A 16,188-nucleotide genomic window follows, 5' to 3' on the forward strand; every position below is an offset into this window, starting at 1 on the left:
GCCGCGCCGCCTCCGAGCTCCCAGCAAACGCCGCCAGCCGTCCCCAGGTACGATTCTTCTTCTTCTTCTGAATCTTCTTCTTCTTCCATTTTTTTTAAATGACTCAATGTGTTATGTGTAGATTTGTGCACTATATCTATATTTACTTAGGTTCAGTTCAGATTAGTTTGATTGGTTCCTTTCGATTTTGGGGTTGTATTGATACAGATTGGCGATTTCATTTGTGCACTATATCTTCTTTATTGATATAGATTGGCGATTGATATTTGATAGTTTGATTTCCTTTTTTTATTGATTGCTTTAGATATGCTTTGCTTGGTTTGATTGGTACAGTTGGCTTGTTTTGCTATAGATATGCTTTGCTTTGCTTTGCTAATTCACTAAATTTAGTTTGCTAAATCTAAGATATGCTAAATGAGTGTGTTTACTTAGTTTGAGCTATTATGAGATATCATATCTATAAATTCAGTTTGCTTTGCTTTACTAATATTGTTTCTAAATTAGTTTGAGCTATTATGACTATTTTGTTTATAAATTCAGTTTCTAAATGACTAAATGAGTGTGTTTACTTATTTTGTAGTTTGGTACATTGTTATGGCATCTTCTCCCAATAGTAATTGAGTTGAGGAAGACGATATTGATATGAATGATGATATGGATGATGATGGGTTAGAGGATATTCCTATTGGCGAAGACGGTGAAGCAACAATAGAAACCGGATCTCAAAGTGGTGTATCAAAGAAAATGAAATGAAATGCACGCTCAGATCATTGGAAAGCTTACACACTTATATGGGTTGAAGAAGGTGATCCTCCGGAGAAGACGCGCAAGGGGAAGTGCAAGACATGTGGAGCTGTAATTTGCGCCGATTCATACCATAATGGAACGAATGGACTCAAGAACCACACTATTTCGTGCTCTAGAAAGCATAAAAATGCTACAGGAGGTCAAATTGTATTGCATTTCACACCTACTAGCACAGATGGAACTAGCTCGTTGTCAGCTTGGAAATTTGATCAGAAGTTTGTTAGGCTCACTTTAGCTGAGATGATTATCCTTGATGAGCTCCCATTCATACATGTGGAAAAAGAGGGTGTCAAAAAATTTGTTGCTACTGCTTGCTCAATGTTCCAGATTCCTACAAGGCAAACGATCAGAGCTGACTGTGTGAAGGTCTTCTTGGATCAGAAAGATAGGTTGAAGACTTTCTTCGCCAAGAAGAGCATAGGTAGGGTCTCATTGACCACTGATAGCTGGACTTCAGTGAACAACATAAATTTTATGTGTGTTACTGCCCACTTCATCAGTAAGGATTGGATCTTACATAAGAGGATCATTACCTTTGTCAAGATTGTTAGTCACAAGGGAGTTGATATTGGTGAAGCTATTGTGACGGCAATGAAGGATTGGGGGTTGCAGAGATTGCTTTGTTGCACGCTAGACAATGCAACAGCAAACGATGGGGCAATAAAATATGTGAAGTCTTATCTCGATGGGCTACAGTCTACAGTTCTCGATGGAGGTTACCTCCACATGCGTTGCGCAGCCCACATCCTGAATTTGGTGGTGAATGATGGTTTACTTGAGATTGGTATGTCGGTTCACAGAGTTAGAGAAGCAGTGAAGTGGATCAAGGCCTCCCCAGCAAGAGCTTCAAAGTTTTATGACTATGCAAAGTTAGTCAAGATTGAGACCAAGAAGCAATTATGTTTGGATGTCCATACACGGTGGAACTCAACATATCTTATGTTGGAGTCAGCGGAGCCGTACGAGGAGGTATTCAGGGGGTGTGGGAGTATGTTTTCTTCATATACAGAGGACTTGAGGAACAAAAAATGTGAGAATGGGCATATTGAACCACCTGAAGCGGTGGATTGGGTGAACATCAAGAAGATCATAGAATACCTCAAGAAATTCTACGACATCACTCTTGTTGCATCCGGGACTTCATATGCCACTTCACACCTCTTCTTTGTTGAGATGTGTGATATATTTGATCTTATTGCTGATAGGGCTGAGCATCGGTTAAAAACCGAACCGAACCGACCCATTTGGAAGAAACCGAAACTGAACCAATTTTGGAAGTTGGTGGACCGAACCGACAATACCTTAAAAACCGACCAGAATCGAACCGGCCAAAACCGATCGGTTTCGGTCAGTTACCGAACCGACCCGACAATTTTTTTTTAAAAAAAATAATAAATGTGCTAAATTCTTTAAAAACATGTGTAAAAAACTGCCCAAATTCACTAAAAAAGTCGCTAAAATGGCATAAATTCCAGCAGGCGGTCCGGCGTAGGAGAAGCCAATCGGCTCGTGCTGGAGCCTGGAGAAGTTAGACGCGGGCGGCTGCCGGCGTGTCTGCAGTCTGCTCGTGAGTTGCGGCTGCACGCGTGCTAGTCTGCTCATGCTCGCCCTGGAGGAGTAGCGGCGCGGAGAATGGAGGCGATGGGGAGGTCGCCGGTCAAAGAAACCTCGGCTGTGTAGTGTGGAGAATGGAGGCGCAGCTGGAACTGGGAGGGAGGAGACTAGAGTCTAGGGTTTCCATTTTGAAAGGGAGGGGAGGGGACTCAATGGAGGCATGCGGCGCCAGGCTGGGGTGGGAACTGGGAACTGGGAAATGAGAATTTCTAGGGTTTTAGTTTTACTAATATAAAATATATAATAAATAATATATATTTATTAAGTATCAGTTCGGTTCGGTTAATAACCGAACCAAAATTATGAAACCGAAACCGAACCGACGTAGCATCGGTTTTTTACTCTAAAAACCGAACTGAAAATGAACCAGAAAACTCAAAACCGAACCGAACCAAATTTGATCGGTTCAGTCGGTTTTTTTGATCCGGTTCGGTTTATGCTCAGTCCTAATTGCTGAGCTAGAGCTGAATGAGAATTCTGAGGTGTCTTTGATGGCTACCAACATGAGGAAAAAGATTGGAAAATATTGGTTGCAAGGAGTAGATTCAAATCCAAACATGAATCGACTTCTTTATATTGCTGCTGTGTTAGACCCCCGACAAAAGTTGAAGCTTGTGGAAAAAGGCTTCAAATCAGTGTATGGTCTGGAACGTGCAGCTGTTTTGGTGAGTGAGGTGACGAGCGCATTGAAGGAGTTATTTGAGTTTTATAAGGCATCTCATCATGTGACACCCACATCTCGACCACGAGCTAGTGCTTCTACATCGATAGCAGTCAGAGAAAGGAGATCAGAACGTCGTAGTCCAATGAGCCTTGAGGCTTTGCAAGAGAGTGATCAAGATTGTGATGATCTTGATACAAATGAGATCACTATCTACCTCACTGAGAAGCAATACAAAGTGGGTAAGAATGACGTCAACCAGTTTGATATTTTGATGTGGTGGTCAAGCAATACTCCACGCTATCCTGTACTTGCTAAGATGGCCAGAGATATCTTAGCTCTCCCCATATCTAGTGTTGCTTCGGAGTGTGCATTTAGTATGAGGAGGACGTGTTCTATCACCGTATAGAAGCTCTTTGGCGCCAGAAATGGTTGAGGCCTTGATTTGTGCTGAAGATTGGTTAAGATCTAGCAACTTTGATAAAAAAGATGAAGAAGGCGTTCCAGAAGAAGAGCAACAAAAGGAGTTTGAATCGAGTAATTATATTTTATTCTAATTATTTCACATGTTATTACTTATTACATTACTTTGTTTGGTTTAGTTTTTACCTAAATTTCAATTTCTTACAGTGCTCCATAGCTATACTCATGGTGATTCGAGGACGGCACAGAGTCAGACGGAGCAAAGTGGAACTCGTGCAACGGAGTAGTAGCCATGGACATCATTTTGTGATTGTGAATTGTGATATAGTTGTGTACTAGACTTTGTCTTTGACATTTGTTTCATTGTTTGTGACTTTGTGTACTACACTTTGTGTATTCACTTGGGTACTAGATGTTCGTACCATTTAAAATTTTAGACTTGGGAGTTGGGATTTATGGTTGTTGATTTTTGATTTGAAGTTATATATTAGTATTTGTTAATACAGGGAATTGAAAACGTACAAGATTATATAGGGAAAAGCATGAAAATAAGGGTTACATTTTCAAATTTTTTTTTTAAAAAAATAGGGTATTTTCGGGGATTAAGCAAAATTGGGTAATTCAGGTACCCTAATACCCGAAAGAGCCGATTTTCACAGTTTGACCGCAATTTTGACTGGGTAATTTAGAGTACCCGAATACCCGACTCGGGTATTAGGGTAACCGATTTTTTTTTTCGGGTTCGGGATCGGGTACCGATTTTCCGTCTTAATCGAGATCGGGTACCCGATTTTTTCGGGTAGGGTACCCGATTCCCAGCCCTAATTAAATCAACAATAATAAAGCAACGATTATCTAGGCAAGATAGAAGAACAAGCATCCAAATTCATAAAAACACCAATCACCATTAATCCTAAAGAACGTGTTGATGAAATCTAATACACTACCAATGGAGAATTCAAGAATGGATTAAACAACTGATCTAACTACGTTAACTAAGCGACATTTATCTAGGAAAATAAACAACCAAGAAATCTTATAGAAACTAGTAAATCAAAAGATTGACTTACAACCAATTCAAGAAAACGACGATCGAGCGTAATCCAATAGTTTCTAATGTGTTTCTCTCTTCAAAAATCTAAGAAAACATAGTAAAAACGCAGCTGGGGGCTGGCTGAGTCAAGAATGGGAAGAAAACCATAGCAAAAGGGTTTTAAACCCGACAAAACGTAACTGCCAAAAATACGCAGGCGGCGGGCAGCACGAGGCGGCGGCACCGCCTATGCCCTTCGCCAAAAAGGACACTGCGGGCGACGCGGGGCAGCGAGCGCCGGAGGCGGCGGTGGGCGCAGAGGCGGCGAGCGCTGGAGGTGGCAGTGGGCGCGGAGGCGGCGGACGGCTACAGCTTTCGTTCAAAAAAGGTTCAAAATGCTGGGCCGGGGGCGACTTCGCCCCCCTCGACCCCCCAACTCGCTGACTGGGCAGCGAGACCCCCGTACAACTCTGCGAAGCGGGAGATCCAAGACGTATCAACAAAAAGCTTTCGCGAAACGCCAAAAACTGCCACGACACCCTACAAAACAACATGAACACACACAAAGCCATTGAGCAAGTATAAAATAACACAAATATGCACAGTGCATGCTCAAACGTGCATCCCAAGAACCGCAAATCTCAACAAAAAAATAAGGTAAACAACCCCTCCCCCCCCACACACTTGATCATTTGCTTATCCCCAGGCAAAGTCACAACACCAAATGATAGTTCACAGGAAAACTTCCTCACCATTCACATCTCAAACTAATCCAAGTCTCTTAGCCATTTGCATTCCTCACGAGATGTTCATTGTTAAGATATTAAGAAGCAACAACCACATGATACAATTCAATCCGATCAGACTCAATTCTCCGCTGGAGGTGAATTTCCTAATTTGATTGTCTTTATAATCAAATCCCACATATCTTGAAGATGATAACAATCAAACCAACTCTCATTTTATACATCTTTCTTTTTCAAGGTGATGTTATTTCATTCTGAATAGGTGGGCTAAATTTTGTGAGATCAACACTTTTGGAGGTAATCCAAATTGTTCTCACGTGGTTTCTCATGCTCATAACACAACCGCCAGAGGAGCAGAGACCCAGAGCTATAGAAAAGTTCACAACAGACCAACATTCAAATTCCAGGGATAAGATCGTAGGCTATCACAATGAAAACACTCCCTCTAGCATCTACCGGACAAATCACGTCAAGAATAGCTCATAAGGGTGTTGCATCCAAAACATTAAACAACTTACATCAAGCAAGGAATATGTATAGCATGAGAGACAAAGATAACAGCCAAGCCAATACAGTTCATGAAATTTACTTATGAACAAATCATCAAAGTGTGCAGTATTACTTGAACCCAAGCAACAATCGAGACAAAGGGGACCATTTGCCCCACACAAGAAAGCCTAAAATTATAACACAAAGGCACCCACAGGATCCACAAATACCAACAAACACCCCCCTCCCCACACTTAAAAGCTAGCACTGTCCTCAGTGCTCACAAAAAGAGAGGTGAAAGAGGAAAGCTTCCCTGAATACTGATCCAAGTGGTGAGCCCGTAGCATCCCACGATGCCTGCCTATCTCTCTTCCACAAAACAGGCAATCCCCAACGCACCATCCTGCACCAAACAATAGAAACACAATCCAAACAAAACGAAAGAAAAACGAAAAAAAGAAACAACAAGAAAACATGGGTTGCCTCCCATGCAGCGCTAGTTTTTAAGTCGCCAGCCCGACTAAGAGGACCCCTTAACCAAAGTCCGATTGAAGCTCCAGCTACCTTAGTGCCCTTGTAAACACATCTTCTTGAATTGCAGCTGCGGATCCTCCAAATGAGCTCTCCATGCTCATATCATCAGATGGTCTCCTATCCACACATCCAAGGAGATCGAGTGACACAACCTCATCAAGCTTCTCTTCACGTAGCAAGGCACACAGAAAGCCCTGCTCTATATCATTCTCCTCTTGCAGCTTATCCAGAAATTCCTGCTCAATGTAAGTCTCATTCTGCAAGTTAGCAAGGAATTCTTACTCAATCTCACTTTCATCTTGCAAGTTAGCAAGGAATTCCTACACGATCTCGTCCTCCTCCTACAACTTATAAAGGAAATCCTGCACAATACAGTCCTCATCCAAAACATCAAATGTCTCAACATACGAGCAGTTTTGCAATAAGGGAGTGAGAGTAATAGATTTCTTGTCAAACACAGAGAAAGTTACCGACCTCCATTCCCCCGTCATACTTATAGTTCCAGTACTCACGTCAATACAAGTATGGGTGGTGGCCATAAAAGGTCGGCCAAGCAAAACAAGATGTTCATTCTCTTCTCTAATCCCTTTTCCCACATCAAGGACAACAAAATCAACCAAAACTCTAATCCCCCTCACAACAACCTCAACATCCTCAACAAGTCCTTGTGGGCCACTAATAGAGTCGTCAGCTAGCTCTATCTTCATATTTGTGCATTTCAGCTCTTTATTACCTAATTTCTCAAAAATATCAAGCGACATCAAATTGATTGCCATGCCCAAATCAAGCATTCCCAAAACCTTTTTTCAACCCCACCTAAAATAATATAAAAAATAAAGCTACCTGGATCTCCTTGCTTGGGTGGTGGTTGGTCTGGTGCAACTAGTGACGGGTGGCAGTGGCTCACTGGAGGCACTGGGTAGCCTTGATTGCTTCCACAGTTTTACTTCTCCATTTTTCCATGGTTATTGGGGCATTTTTCTTGACTACCGCCACGGCATGAGCTTGATGCGGTTGTTGGTCCTGATTTGGAAACTTCCTAGTTGGTTGTTGTTGCTGCAGCTGATTTAAGGCCCCCGTTAGTTGCTCAACTGTAGTCTCGAGGAGCTTGATGGTAGCACTCCGAGCCTCCATCGCCTGTTTGCTAGCTTGCATGAAAGCTTGCACCTGATCCTCAAATAAAGGGCCTGGAGGATGGTGCTGCTGAGGTGGGTAGAACTGTTGCGGCTGCTGGAAATTCCCTTGTTGCATGGGGAACTGCTGCAGAGGTGGGCAGAATTACTACTGGCTTCTGATAACCCATAGGTTGCTGGACTTGACAAAATTGAGAACTCTGCCCATGTCCTTGCATGTGACCTTGGTGCTGCCTACTCGAATACCCTTGTGCAGCAAAGACTTCTACTTCTCCTTCATAAGTACGCTCGCCCATCCTATGACACTCGTTGGCTCCATGGCCATAATCACCACAAATGCCGCAACTCTCAACATTCGGTTGGCGGGTAGAAGGGGTTTCCACCTTGCTCATCTTCAGTTGCTGCAGCTCTCTCATCATGTTGGCCATCTGCTTTTGGAGCTCATAATTGGGTGCCACTGCACTAGCCTCTGTCTTTCTTCCACGGACTGTCTTTTGCTGGGAGCTCTCAACTAATGTCTTGAAAATTTCATTGAGCTAGTCTGCAGTCTTCCTTGCAATGTCTGTGATAGATTCCTAGAAACTCCTCTAAGTTATCCCTATAATTCTAATGAAATCTCTAAATTCTCTTCGTACTATCACAATTGTCAGGCTCTCTCTCCTGCAAGGAAGAAATAGCAATTGTTATGAACTAAGGTACCGAAACTTACTTGGTATATCTCACATCGACAGCATGCTCATTCTTGTTGGTACCCTATTGGGGCAACGGTCACTGATATTCCTTCATATAGAAATATCGCTTGCACATAACACGATCCATCGTCTCGGTCACATCCGCCCATCAGAACAATACATAACTTATTAGTAATGCATGCTCACTCTCATCATAAAAGCAATAAGAACAACAGTTACCTCTTACCTCGATAAGCAGGAGGAGATGGAAGGTGCTGGGGTTCTGGATTCAAACTCACTCTCAAACTTAACTTTCAAACTAGCCTAAGAATTCAAGTTAGACTAGACTCAATCCAAGAATAGATGAAATCAAGGGTTTCGACTCGATCAAGAAATAAACTCAGAGCAGACAACCTGGCTCTGATACCACTCTGTCGCAGCCCGACGTCTAGCCAGGGATAGCGTAGACCGGGTATCGATACGACTAAATAAAATAATGAAGTAAAGAAGGAAGAACTAGATCAAACAACAAGCGGAAGCTCACAACAAAACATGCAAAGATGAACACCAATAACATCATCTCAAAGACACAAATATTATCAGCTTCATAAGTTCAAAAGTACAGAGATTCTCGACAAAGTTTACAAAGCGGACATAGTTAAAAATTTACAAAGGTTTATAATTTACAGAGTTTCGCAGCAAAACGTGATCAGACTATATGTATGAAGACACATAGCCAAGAGTGTATTTCCTGACTAAGTTTAAAATATAAACATCCAACGTCAAAAGGATACCGTATAAAGTAGAAATATGGTAAAAAAAACAACGTCGTCCAAAATAAGTCCCCGCCAGCAGCAGACCGATCTTCCTCCTCCTCGCTTATCCTGCACATTTAGAAATACATGCAGGACTGAGTACTTTGTACTCAGTGGACATATGCCGAAAAAAAAATGAAAGCTTGCTCTTAGAGCTATAAATTGAACACGCCACATAAGCAATACACATGGATTTAGTTGGAAAGAATCTGTGTAAGCAGTTGTAAATCATAAGAATTATAAATAAGCGACTACAGTCAAAATACTCAGCATGTATGTACCACATCTACAACTCATCATTAAAGGTACTGAGAAGTAGGCCTCCCTCTCAAGTACCGTGACCGGCCGACTCGATAGACGGCTCACAGTCACCTCTGTGCACAAAATCCCGTTTGTGGCAGGACCGAATTCGTCTCATCAGTAGAGGGTAACACACAAATCATTATCAACAAAACTCGGCAAGTCAATTAGTTTCAAGCATAACATTAACTCAAATCATAATCATAAATATCATATCATTTATTAAATTAAATTTTAATATAAAAGAAAAAAGAAAAAATAGCAACCCTTGAAAGCACAAAGAGCAGACTAAGGGCACGAAATTCGAAAGAAGGCCAAAAAACAAAAGAAGACTATCAAAAACACCAAATCAGTACCTAATCTCAGGATGATCGTCCATTTCCGACCAGCGACCATGGACGATATTATTCATTGCACGCATACTAGGCCTATTGCTAAGGTCAACCATAAATTCCCTCGGCTGATAACCCATTTCACTCGCATTTCTGAGGCGATATTTTATGCTACTTTCCAGAGCTTCTTGCATTGGCTCTCTTCCCATGCCTTTTCCGGAACCCTTTGGACGACCACGTCCTCGTTTTGGCTCCGAGAGCATCTGTATCCCCTGATTAACCTGCTCCTCTATCCAACTAATTCGACCAACAAGATCCTCCGACTGCTGCATAATCGGAGAAGACGTTCCAGCTCTGGTCGGACTCATCCCTATTCTTTCGCGCGACATATCCATATTCTGCTGACCTTCGTTACCTTCATCTCCAACGGCATGCTGCTTCTCATACTGACTATGCTGCTGTTGCACCTGCTCAACACACTGTCTTTCCACAGGCCGTTGCTCCGCCCCAACCGAAGTCTGTTGCTTCTGCACAACAGTATTCTCAACGTCCTTTGGCTGCAGCTGCCTAAGCTCACGCTGCACATTCTCGGGAATTCGCTGCATATCCGTTTCAGTCTTCTTCTCCACATGACTCGCTTCGTCGTCTTCAGATATATAATTCTCCACGATCCCCTCTTCCATGTCCTCATGACAATTCTTGGTAACAACATCAAGCAAATCCAGACCTGGAATATCCCCATTCATCTCAAACTTCTCATTATCAGCCAGAGAAGCAAAAGCATTACTAGCAGCCGTATAATCACTCTCCTTAGGCTTCCAAAGGGAAAACTTTTTGTCCTTTGCAAAACCGGTCCCTGGATCAGTTTGGTTATCTCCCTTTGTCATCACATTTTCCTTTTCCGAAATCACCTTAACCTGATCCGTGTTCTCCACCCGAGGTTGTTTCTTTTTGCATTTATCAACACTATGCCCAGTGATCCTGCAATGTGTACAGTAAAGAGGTAACTTCTCATAATAGAATTCAACGTGATAAGCCATATCATCTCCTTGAACTTGCATCGACTCTTGCAGCGGAAGAGATAAATCAACTTCGACAAGCAGCCGAACATAATGCCCAACATCGGCATAGGCAGACGCCCCATCAATTTTAATAGAAGTGCCAACGACGTTGCGAATAGCTGTGATAACTTTAGGATGCCAGAACTCCACAAGAAGATTATATATTCTTACCCAAAGTTGGCTCAACGAAGAAACTTCCTTATAGGGATTAAACCCTTTCACCCACTCCCTCATACGAAGGGATCCCTTCGACAAATCCCATAACTTTCGAGCCTTAACAATGTTCTTATCCTCCATTGTATCAAACTTCAAGATATAAAAGCCCTTACACATTGGGATCAACTTCCACTCCGAGGAAATCTTCCATATCGATTGTAATTCCTGCTTAAGTTCAGCGGTAGGACGAGGCGTATCACCTTTTTCCAATAACAGTTTTCCAATAATTGCGTATCGATATTCCTCAAACCGTTTCTTGCAAAATTCGGAAGGCAAAGAAAGAGTAAAGCCATGACCTGATTCTTGTGCCTGAAGCGTCGTGAACTTATGAGTAAAGACATCTGGGCGTCGCAAAAGGCGGGGAGCAACCGAACCCGCGTAAGAACTACGTTGATTATCCAGGAGAAAATCCCCCTTCGCACCGGAGCCACCAGGACAGCTACTCTTTGTCACAGCAGCATGAGAGCGTGTTTTCCCGGAGAGAGATGAGTGTCTAGTGCCGTCGGTTGCACCCCCGTAGAGGATCTGGCATCGACAGTGGCTAGAATACGCTGTTCGTGGGAAGAAATCAGATCCTTTCCCCGAGCAGCAAGCAGAGGCAAGGAATCAGCCGGCAGGATTGTGACTCTGCCGGCGGACAACACCCGATGAGACCCCCGGAGAGGACCTGGCGTCATCAGCAAGGAGACGCTGTTCGTGAGTTGAAGGTTCTATGTCTCGGAAGGCATGCCGGTTTCCCGAATCACAGCGGACGAAGTTGTTAGAGATAGGGGGAGGTTAAGACCTGACCGGTCCGGCGAAGCGCCAGGGGACCTGACCGGAGGGTTCATGGAAGGTGGCGGCTAGGGTTCCATCGTCCGCTCGTGAGATTTAAATATCATACTCCCTCCGTCCATGAAAGAACTTCCTAGGAGGGAGTGGCACGGGTTTTAATAAAATGTTGTATAGTGTATTGAGAGTAGAGAAAAAGTTGTAAAGTGTATTGGGAATTGTGAAAAAGTATTAATAATTTATTGTGTTAGTTTTAATTAATGTTATTTGAGTGGTGGGAATTGTCTTAAAAGGGGAGTATTTTTTAAGTGGTGGGGTATTGTCCCAAGATAGGAAAAAGTAGGAAGTTCTTTCGTGGACGTCCCGAAATAGAAAAATAGGAAGTTCTTTCGTGGACGGAGGGAGTATCATTTAAGAAAGCTCGTATAATATGTTTACTCAAAATAATACCCACTTGATAAACTTAGCTTACTCTCGTAGTACTTGGGCGATCTTACTTCTATCCTCTTTGAGTCTAGTTTTATTTTTAAAAAAAGTAGGATGAAAATCTCCAAGTAGTTCAAAAGATATGGCTTGTTCTCTTACAGTCTACCACATTCGACAGTTTTGAGCAATCGCACGTTTCGATTTTTGAAAAAAATAGTAAACGTTTCCGAAAAGGCTTGAAATTTAGTGGGTTGTTAGATAACACACTAATGTCTTCACCATAAAAATTTGGAAATCAAAACGTTAGGGGAAGCTACTGAAAAAGGTGACTCTATTGGCTGCTCTTCAACATTTTCGGTAGAATATTGCAGTTGGGGTTTTATATTTTAGAAAAATAGTAAACAAGGTCCAAATGACTTGAAATTTTACCAGTATGTTCAGGATTCTCATATATGCTTACCATAAAATTTTCAAGGTCTTTGGGTATCAATAACCCAATGAAACAGTAGGTAGAAAAGGTCATAAAATGACTCCAAACTTGAACATAAAACAATTGTGCCGAATCTCCGGACTTCTTCGATGAAAACTCATCAAAATTTCATATCAAGCTCTTATAATCAAGAACATAAATACAAAATCATATAACATAAGAAAAATCAAACATCGACTTCCCTTTATACTCGTCACATTCGGCCAACGTATAGGTTTTTAGGGGATGATTCATTTCGTCTCATATCGCATATGTAAGCTCAACTTATCATTAATATTTAGCCACATATAGACATGCTTGACTCATAACTCATCTTATATACAAGATCTCGTGTATGCACGCAAACTAAACTCGAGAAATTTTCATAACTCATTATAAATAAACAATTTAATCATGCTTTCTCCTTGCTAGTCGTCTAACTAACACATAAACATCATCAATTCAAGTATTTATCTCATTAATCAAAAGTTCCCAATTATTAGTAAACTAAACTTAACCAATTTTTGTTATTCTTAACAATTAACCAAATTGATCCCTAATTATCATTTCTATCATGCTTAATAACAATTAAACTTAGCCAATTTGCATAATTAACACATAAATCAAAAAGCCTTAATTTATATAAAACTAAACTTTTTGAAAATTTACACACATGCACAAATCATTAATCCAACCTTTGATTAATCAAATTGAATCACCTAATTGCATTATTAACCAATCAATTAATCAATTAAACCATAGAATAAGTTTTACCCAAATCACATCAAACTAACTCTCACCGAAATTTGCAAATCACTTACAATCTTCAATCTCACTCATAATTCATCATATTAGACATCTCAATAGCATATATAAATCATCAATTTATATAATGAAGCTCATAACCAAATATCCCTAATTTCCAACAAACTAACTCACATCAAGTTCCATCCATCCATCTCAATCATCAATCCAATCCATCTAATGTCATATTAATATCCTCAATAGCAATTATCAATCATCAATTCATCCCAAATTATCCCAAATTTAGGTAAACTAACCTAAGTGAAAATTTGCATCACATGACATAGCAATCATCTTAAAACACCTTTGTAAGCATAAATCTCATCCCAATTTAAGAAAAGAATAAGATTTTTTTTGAAGGGGAAACCCCCTTGATTTTCGAAAATTAGGGGAAAAAGAGAGGGGGTGTTTTTCTTGCTTCAATCATGCATAAATACACATATCTAACTCAAATATGTTTAGATATAGAGATATCTAACACTTACTCAAAATTTTTAAGGAAAAGTAGAATTTCTTCTCTCTAAACTTCAAGCTCAAACCTTCTAAAATCTCTTTGAAATCAAGTGTAGAGAGTGTTTAGGGCTTGATTAATTTAGTGAAGGATTATGCCATAGATGTGATTTTGGGAAGCTTGGAAGGTCTCTCTAATGGAGGTTCATGGAGGAAAGAGAGATGAGGGAGAGAGAAAGAGAGAGGGGCGAGAGGTTGAGGGTGAGAGGTGAGAGAAAATTTTATTTTGTTTTGATACACTTTGATCCTCAAGATCAAATGAAATCTTCTTCATTAATTGCTTGTCTCCCAAAATCTCTACACCTAATCCACTTGCCCACTTGGCTAATTAGGCACTTGCCTTATGAAATAAAATATTAAGTGTGAGAGTGGTAGTGTGTAGTAACTTTTAATCATGTAATATTACTCATTAATTAAAGTAAGGACTATAATATATGTACTTATGTGGCCAAAGATAGAAATAATAGCACTAATCATTAGTGCAATCACTCAATCAATTTTTTTACATCATCTCTGGAAAAATAAATAATAAATTTGAAACATATGGTTAGAAAATTTCTTTATAAATCGGCACTTCACTTTTCTCGATAAAAGTAAATCTCGTTGTTTAAAAATCTCAAAATAAAACTCACGTGCTATCATCCTGAAGAAAAATCATAATCACTCAATCATAAATGCACACGTAACAAAAAGCCACATAATCGGTCAAACAAATAGTCTCACATAACGTCATGTCAAAAACAATCGACATTCATAGACAAACGAATCATCTCTCAAATCGACTCTTCTCTACGCGGGTTCTCACTCTTTTTCCTCAACTCTATTTCTAACTCGTTGTTCCTATTAACATAATAGGACAGTCAGTCTCACCGATAGTTCTATATCCGCTATCAGAAATAAAATATATCTCTTCTCAATTTCAATCAGCATCTCTAACTCAACTTGTTTTCTCAAAGCTATTCAATTTCTAACTCCGTCATTGGTTCTAACAACTCATATTTCTATCTATAAAGAAACTATGTCTCATCTAAAATAATCAAAAATCTAATATATCTCACTATCGAAATACTCTCAGTAGTGTCTCGACACTATTGCTAATAAGAAAAAGTACGGAGTGTTACAAATCTTGTGTTCAATCTCGCTTGCGTGTGATATAATTTTGTCACTTTTATGTGAATAGTGATTCCACTTGCGTATGATTAATTTTCACCTTTATATGATGTAGAGATTTCGCCTGTATACGAACTGCTTATTTGATTTTATAATAAATACCTCTTTTAATTAAAAAAAACTTTTATAAAACACGAACATCTACTACACTCGCAATTCATTAGTACCCACTTCATACAAAGAATATGTTATTAATAGAAATTAAATTAAATTATCATATGACGTGTACGTACTTTTAGAGGTTTTATAATTTTTGCTGACTGTAGCATTCCAAATACTTAGATTTATATATAAGTTGAATTATTAGTATTTTCCTTTATAGTTTATTTTTTTAGATAATTACATGAAACATATAGATATGCACCATTTATTTATTTTATCTAGGCTATTATTATTATTATTATTATTATTATTATTATTATTATTATTATTATTATTATTATTATTATTATTATTATTACTACTACTACTACTACTACTACTACTACTACTATTATTATTATTATTATTATTATTATTATTATTTCGATTTCTATTAGAACTAGAACTCTTTTATCATCTTTATTCTTTATCCATGGAGATATACGTAGAATATAATTTTTATCCTTATCAAAAACTCCTCATAAGTAGTATAAATATAAGATCTATTTTTAATCCCTAAAGGACACACACGCAGAAAAATACTTTCTCTATAAGTTTTCTCGTCTTCAAGTTTTCTCATCAAAGTCTTTGGGTTGATCGCATTTTCAGTAAGTAGTTATAGTTAGTTGTTGGGCAAGTTGATTTTGAATATTTTAAACTTTGATAGTCAAGAAATTTTATTTTATCTATTAGTTCTTCAAGATTTTAAATTGAAAAGTTTATGAAAAATCGGGGTGTTACACTGACTGTCGATGATTGCTGAACGGTGATGTTCTGGAGCCAACCTTTCTTCTTTCTTTATTTCTTTCTCTCTTTTTTTTTCTCCTTTTTTAAACCTGAGAGGTTGTGGAGCCAATTTTAATTTGATAGAATTAAGGGTATTGCAACATCAACCACTTCAATAAAATAAAGCAAAAAAGTTAATTTCTCAACGTTTACCTAATGAAAATACGTTGATTTGACAAAATCATTATATAACATCAAATTCTATCTGACCTGAAAGTTCACTCACTTCGCGACTAGATGCGCGAAACTTGTTCCAAGATTTTCAAAACTTTTGTT

At 39.5% G+C, this 16,188-nt stretch overlaps 1 long non-coding RNA gene across 1 annotated transcript; it reads right to left on the minus strand.

Moving 5' to 3' along the window:
* Positions 1 to 8,687: 8,687 nt before the first annotated feature.
* On the minus strand, positions 8,688 to 14,108 carry LOC130997830 (uncharacterized). The gene is made up of 2 exons (XR_009093227.1): positions 13,791 to 14,108; positions 8,688 to 8,995 (listed from the first exon to the last, which is right to left on the minus strand). It is a non-coding gene; the product is annotated as an uncharacterized LOC130997830 (long non-coding RNA).
* Positions 14,109 to 16,188: the final 2,080 nt, after the last annotated feature.

The sequence above is a fragment of the Salvia miltiorrhiza genome, chromosome 8 (assembly GCF_028751815.1).
Source record: "Salvia miltiorrhiza cultivar Shanhuang (shh) chromosome 8, IMPLAD_Smil_shh, whole genome shotgun sequence".
In the NCBI taxonomy this organism is placed as follows: Eukaryota; Viridiplantae; Streptophyta; class Magnoliopsida; order Lamiales; family Lamiaceae; genus Salvia; species Salvia miltiorrhiza.